Here is a 6000-nt window from a genome sequence, read left to right on the forward strand (position 1 = left end):
TACGTCAAACATAACCCAAAGACTGTGTTCACTTCCCGGACTCCGCCGAGAAGAGACCATCATGGCTACACACACGGTTGATGCGTTTTAATTCGGATCTGGTGTCAAGTTATCTACAACTGGACATTAACAAATTCCCATCTGCCCATAACCGCGGGCACGGCTTTTGAAAGTTTATACCCTGCAGGGGTGTCCCAACTTAGCCCATGATAAGCTCTCGCGATCAACGAAGGATATACCTTCTCCCAGGAAGACCCGATCAGACTCGGAATCCTGGTTTACAAGACATTTCGACAATGGTAAAACAAGACCAGCAAGACCGCCCGATGCACCGACAATCCCGATAGGAGCTGCACATATCTCGTTCTCTGGGCAACACCGGATGAACACTACGTACAACTAAAACCAGACCTCGAGTTTCCCCGAGGTGGCGCTGCAAGTGGCTCTTGTTCGGACCAACACTTAGACAAGCGCTGGCCCGGGGGGGGGGGCAATAATAAAGATGACCCTTGGGTTAATTACTCCCAAGGGAAGAGTAGGTGGTGGTGAGGCAAATGGTAAAACCAAGGTTGGGCCTTGCTGGAGGAGTTTTATTCAAAGCGAACTGTCAAGGGGGTCCCATAAATCACCCGACCGCGTAAGGAACGCAAAATCCGGGAACATAACACCGGTATGACGGAAACTAGGGCGGCAAGAGTGGAACAAAACACTAGGCATAAGGCCGAGCCTTCCACCCTTTACCAAGTATATAGATGCATTAATAATATAAGAGATATTGTGATATCCCAAGCAAAATCCTGTCCACCATGGAGAAATCTTCAACTTCACCTGCAACTAGCAACGCTATAAGAGGGCTGAGCAAAGCGGTAACATAGCCAAGCAACGGTTTGCTAGGAAGGGTGTCAAAGGTTAGAGGTTCATGGCAATTTGGGAGGCTTGAAGAGCAAAAGATAGGTAACGCAGCATAGCGATAGAACGAAGCAACTAGCATAGCAATGATAGTAGTGAGATCCAGGGTAGAGGTCATCTTGCCTGAAATCCCGCAAGGAAGAAGAACGAGTCCATGAAGAAGATGAAGCCACGAAGACGAACCAAGCGTAGACGAATGAATCCTGACGATCGCAACGAAATGGGAACTATCGAGAGAAGCACACAACATGGTAAACACACCACACATAAACATGACATGATGCACAAATGAGCATGATGCATGACAAGGCTACTCAAGCTACTCATGGCAAGAGTTGATGCAAACCGGAACAACACAACAAGGCAAGTTTAAATGAGGTCGGGAACAACATATAACAATTTCGGTAAGTCCTCATATGCAAATTTCGAAGTTGGTCCAGATCTGAATAAACATTATGTTCAAGTTGTTAAACAGCAAGTTAAGATGCACCAAGATGATCTACACGAGATTCTAGTCAAGTTACATATAAAGTTCATTTAATTCGGAGCTACGGCCTAGAAGATATGAGCAAAACAAGTTAAACATGGCATTGATGCAAAATGCATACAAACATCAAGCAAGCACCTCAAAACAAGGATGCAACATGATAATATGAAACTACATGAAAAATCAAGCAAGTTTCATATAGGGCACACTCAAAACGGAGCAACGGTTCAACACACACACGCTATACAAGTTTAAAGGACAAGCTGTCCAAAACAGCAACTAGGCATATTGCAAGCATCAAAACAATATGCTACAGCACCTCAACATGAAAAGAAAAGACATGGGCATGATGTACAGGTAAAGCATAACAAAACATGAACACTGAGCTATCTCCAAAAATCACTAGAACATGCTCAAACACACATGGCAAGATTGCAAATAATAACAATTCAGACTTTGCAGAAAATAACATCAGGTTGCAATGTTTAGAGCTATCAAACAACATGTTACAAGAACTTATCATGGCAAACAAAGGCAGGGCATGAATCTACTAATTGCATAGATCAAAAGTCCCTTACTGACCATGAGCCAAAAAGGACCAGAATATATGATGGCACCCATGTAAACATGGCAAGTTATAATACAGATTCATACATGGCAGGAACAACAATAAGTAGGCATGTAGATGAGCTTGTACCACTCACCACAGAGCAATACATGGCATGGCAAGGCAACCAACAGTAAGAAGACATGTTTATGAAGCTAAGCATGACAATAGAAAGTTCATAGGGTACATGAATCACTAGCAACAATCATGGCAACAACTGAACTTAATGTTAACAGGCTGACAGCAACATTATTTAGCAAATTTGGAGCAAGATTACAACAAGCTACAGCAGGCTATAAATGCAACCAGGGGCATGGATGGATAGAGCATGACATGTAGAACAAAACATATTTAGTGAACATCTCCAGATTATGCATAGAATGACTTGTAGCAGCAGGTTTACATAGCATCACGAAATAACAGATCCAGCCTAGCAAAATAGCAACAACGAGTACACTACTTAACAAGCTTGATTCACTCACCACAAGTCATTGCATGACAAGATAAGCATAGCATCAGCAAGAAGACATGTTTATGAAACAAACCAAGTCAAGAACAAGTTCATAGCATGCAAAGATCAACTACAACAACCTTGGCAAAATTGAATAACATGTAAACAATCTGCCAGGAAACATTTTGAAGCAAAAGTAGAGCACGAAAATGACATGCTAGACTACTCCATAATTGCAAACAGGGGCATGAATGGATAGATAACAACCATATGTTCAAAACATCCTTACTGAAGTATCTCAAAATATGCATGGATCTCTCTGTAGCATCAAGCTTACATGGCATCAAAATAACAGCAAAACAGGGTCTGAAATCAGCAATATCACGATGCCTAGTTTGCATGCTTGTGCTAGTCACCACATTGATCACAAAAATACATGGCATATACCACTGTAAAGATGGCATGGCATAGTTCAAAACACATGTAGACATCAACCTCATAGAATGCACACATCAATCATGGCAAAAATGACAAAAGAGCATGTTCTGTTAACAGACATCAGACAACATTATGAAGCACTCGTGCAACGATGATTCAGGCCTCAAGATGAACTCAAATGAACATGATGCAATGGAATGAAATGAAGTACTCGTTGAGGCGAACAATTTGACATATTACACGCACGAAATGGAGCAGTATGCATGGAGTTATGACATGATGAACTAGGGACCAGAATGCTGAAAAATAGGGACTTAGCGAAAATCTCACCCCGGGGAAGAGTGGACGGTGGGGTTCCGAGGACGAGCCGGTGCAGCGGGGCCATTTGGTTGGCGGGTCGAGGACATCCAGGGTCCGGCTTGGACAGCGCTGTGCCGGGATGATGCGGACGCGGGATGATGAGGTGCACGCTCACGTTTGGGTGGAGGGTTGAGCAGATCCGGGTCAAATCGATCCCGACGGCGGGGATTCCGGCGACGAGGCATGCAAAGAGGCGGGCAACGCCAGCGAGGGTGGAGGAGGACGGATCTGGGGGGGAGGCACCGAATCCGGCGACAACGACAGCCAGCGGCGGCGTCCGGCGCTCGGGGACGCGGGGGCTGTGCCGAAGGGTGACGACGCCGCTAGCGGAGGGGTGGTGGCGCGGACGAGGCGAGTTCACGGCGGCGGGTTCCGGTGGGGACGAGGTGACGGCGGTCGTCGATCTGGCGGCCGGGCGGCGAGGCCCTGGTCGCTGGCGGCGGGGCGGCGGCTGGCGACGGCTCGGGTAGCTCGGGGAGGACGCGAGCGCTCGGGCGCAGGAGGCTGGGGCAGCCTCGGGCCCAGATGGGCTTGGCGGGCCCCAATCTGGGTTCCGCGGGCCCACGGGTTTCGCGGCGGCACGGGGAGGACAGGGGCGACGTGGCCAGGCCACATGGCGGGCGCCGGTTGGCCCTGGCGGCGTGTGGCGGCGGCGCGCCCAATGGCGATGCCCCAAGTGGCGGCGGGGCTGAGGTCGGGTGCGGAAATGGAGGATGGAGGCGGCTAGAGGCGCGGATTTTGAGGAGGGGGTTGGCTGTTGCCAAAAATGGAAGGGGAGGCTTCCTTATATAGGTAGGGCTAGGGTTTGAGGGGTTAGGAGGGGTTTTCGGACCCTCGGATCGCGGTCGGGCGCTCCGGACAGAGGGGGGGACTAGGTGGCTGCAGGTGGGCTGTGTAGAATGCCTCGAGCTGACAAGAGAGAGAAACATAGCGACCCAGTGGCAGCTTCCGGATACCGAAAACGTCCGACGCTAGACCGGCTATAGTGCGGTTGTAACTTTAACGGTTGGGCTATCAAACGAACTCCGAATGCGACGAAATTTGGCAAGCAGCCTGTCTACACTATAATAAGACCGCACGCCAACTCTCACCCCATTCCGAGAACATTTTTATGCCACTTATAAAATAATATTTCGGAGGTGCCGCAGGCGCATGTGAGTGTGTCTGTGCTCGGAACGGACAACGGAGAGAACCGGGGGAACCCGAACGGATGCAAGTTTTGAAAAACATGCGGATGAAATGCACATGATGACATGGAAAAATGCAACACGCAAGCAAATGACATGACAATGACGGTGAATAACTGACAGACACCTGGCGCATCGGATCGGGGCGTTAAACTGTGGCCATGGCAACGATGAGCGGCCGCGACAGCAGCGCTCGGGCGCGAGAGGGAGAGAGAGAGCAGAGGAGGGGAGAAGCACGGGAGAGAGTGAGAGCGGTCCAGGGGGGTGCGTGGCGACGCGGGAGAGATCCAGGGCGAGCAGGCAAGCAGGAGGTGGCCGGCGCATGCGCGTGCGTCAGGCAGACGCCCTCCTGCCAACTGGCAAGAGGTTGAAGACGGTGGAGGCTACGGTGGGCTGGGCCGCACAGTGCTGGACCAGCACAGGAGCTGGGCCGGCTCTGGTGGGCTGGCTTTGGTGGGCTGCACAGGTAAGCACTTCTCTCTCTCTCATTTGTTTCTGTTTTCTATTTCTTTTCCTCTGTTTTGAATTAGTAAAAATACTAACCCATTTCGTAAACTCCTGAAATAATTTGTGGACTCTCTCTGGATTATTCTAGTGACCCACATTTAGTTTCAGAATTATTTGAGCACTTAAATTATTTATAGTATTTAAATGCCCAAAGTCAAATACAATATGATTTAATTCAAAAATCCAAAAATGATCTAAGAATATATTCATCATTTTTGGTAGAGGTTTCCACCTTAACCAGAAATCATGAACTTTTCTTAGGGACATTTTGGGTTTATTGAAAAAGATTTTAATCCATCATAGTTGAGTTGATTTAATGCTACGGTTTGAACATCCCCATTTCAATCTTAAATAAAATTTAGACATGATGCAACAACCAAGCTAGTCCGAGTGCATAGCAAGGCTAGGGATGTGTCAGTATCCTAGATCTTTCGAAGCGATGAGGCCTTTCTCTATCCGCAGCACATCGTCATGAAGTCTCCTTAGATCGCCGAATCTGGCCCCTAGCGCTCTTGCAGGTAGGATTGGTTGACCAGGGATATGCCATTTATCCACATCGGGGATATCTATACGGTCCTGAAGCCGAGGCTGCTGAGGCGGTTGGATCATAGAATCAGCTTTTTTGCCTTTCCTCGCTCTCTTCCTAGACTTCTTTACTACCAGAAGGTCGTCCATAATACGTTCAGCCTCCGGACACGGCAATTCAGGCACCGACTCATGACGCTCAAACCCTGAGTAGGCGCCAGTATAGACATACTGTTGAGTGCCATCGTCGTCCTCATCCTCATCCATGGCGATGTCATCAGCGACTAATGGAGCCTCTTCCTTACCCCATCCGCTATCACCCAACCCGACACCAGGACGCTAATTGGGTAGGTGGGGTGTTGATGTTCATACCTTGCCGAAGCTGCGTGCTCGTGGGTGTGCTCCCGGCCGCCTCCAGACGAAGCAGACTCTTTGGCCACAATAGGATCCACCCATTGCAACAATCACCAAGCCGCCGAGGGGTCTCGTCGTCATCCCCCACTAGTATCAGAGGATGCAAATTCTTGTG

Source organism: Triticum aestivum, chromosome 7B (assembly GCF_018294505.1).
Source record: "Triticum aestivum cultivar Chinese Spring chromosome 7B, IWGSC CS RefSeq v2.1, whole genome shotgun sequence".
NCBI lineage: Eukaryota > Viridiplantae > Streptophyta > Magnoliopsida > Poales > Poaceae > Triticum > Triticum aestivum.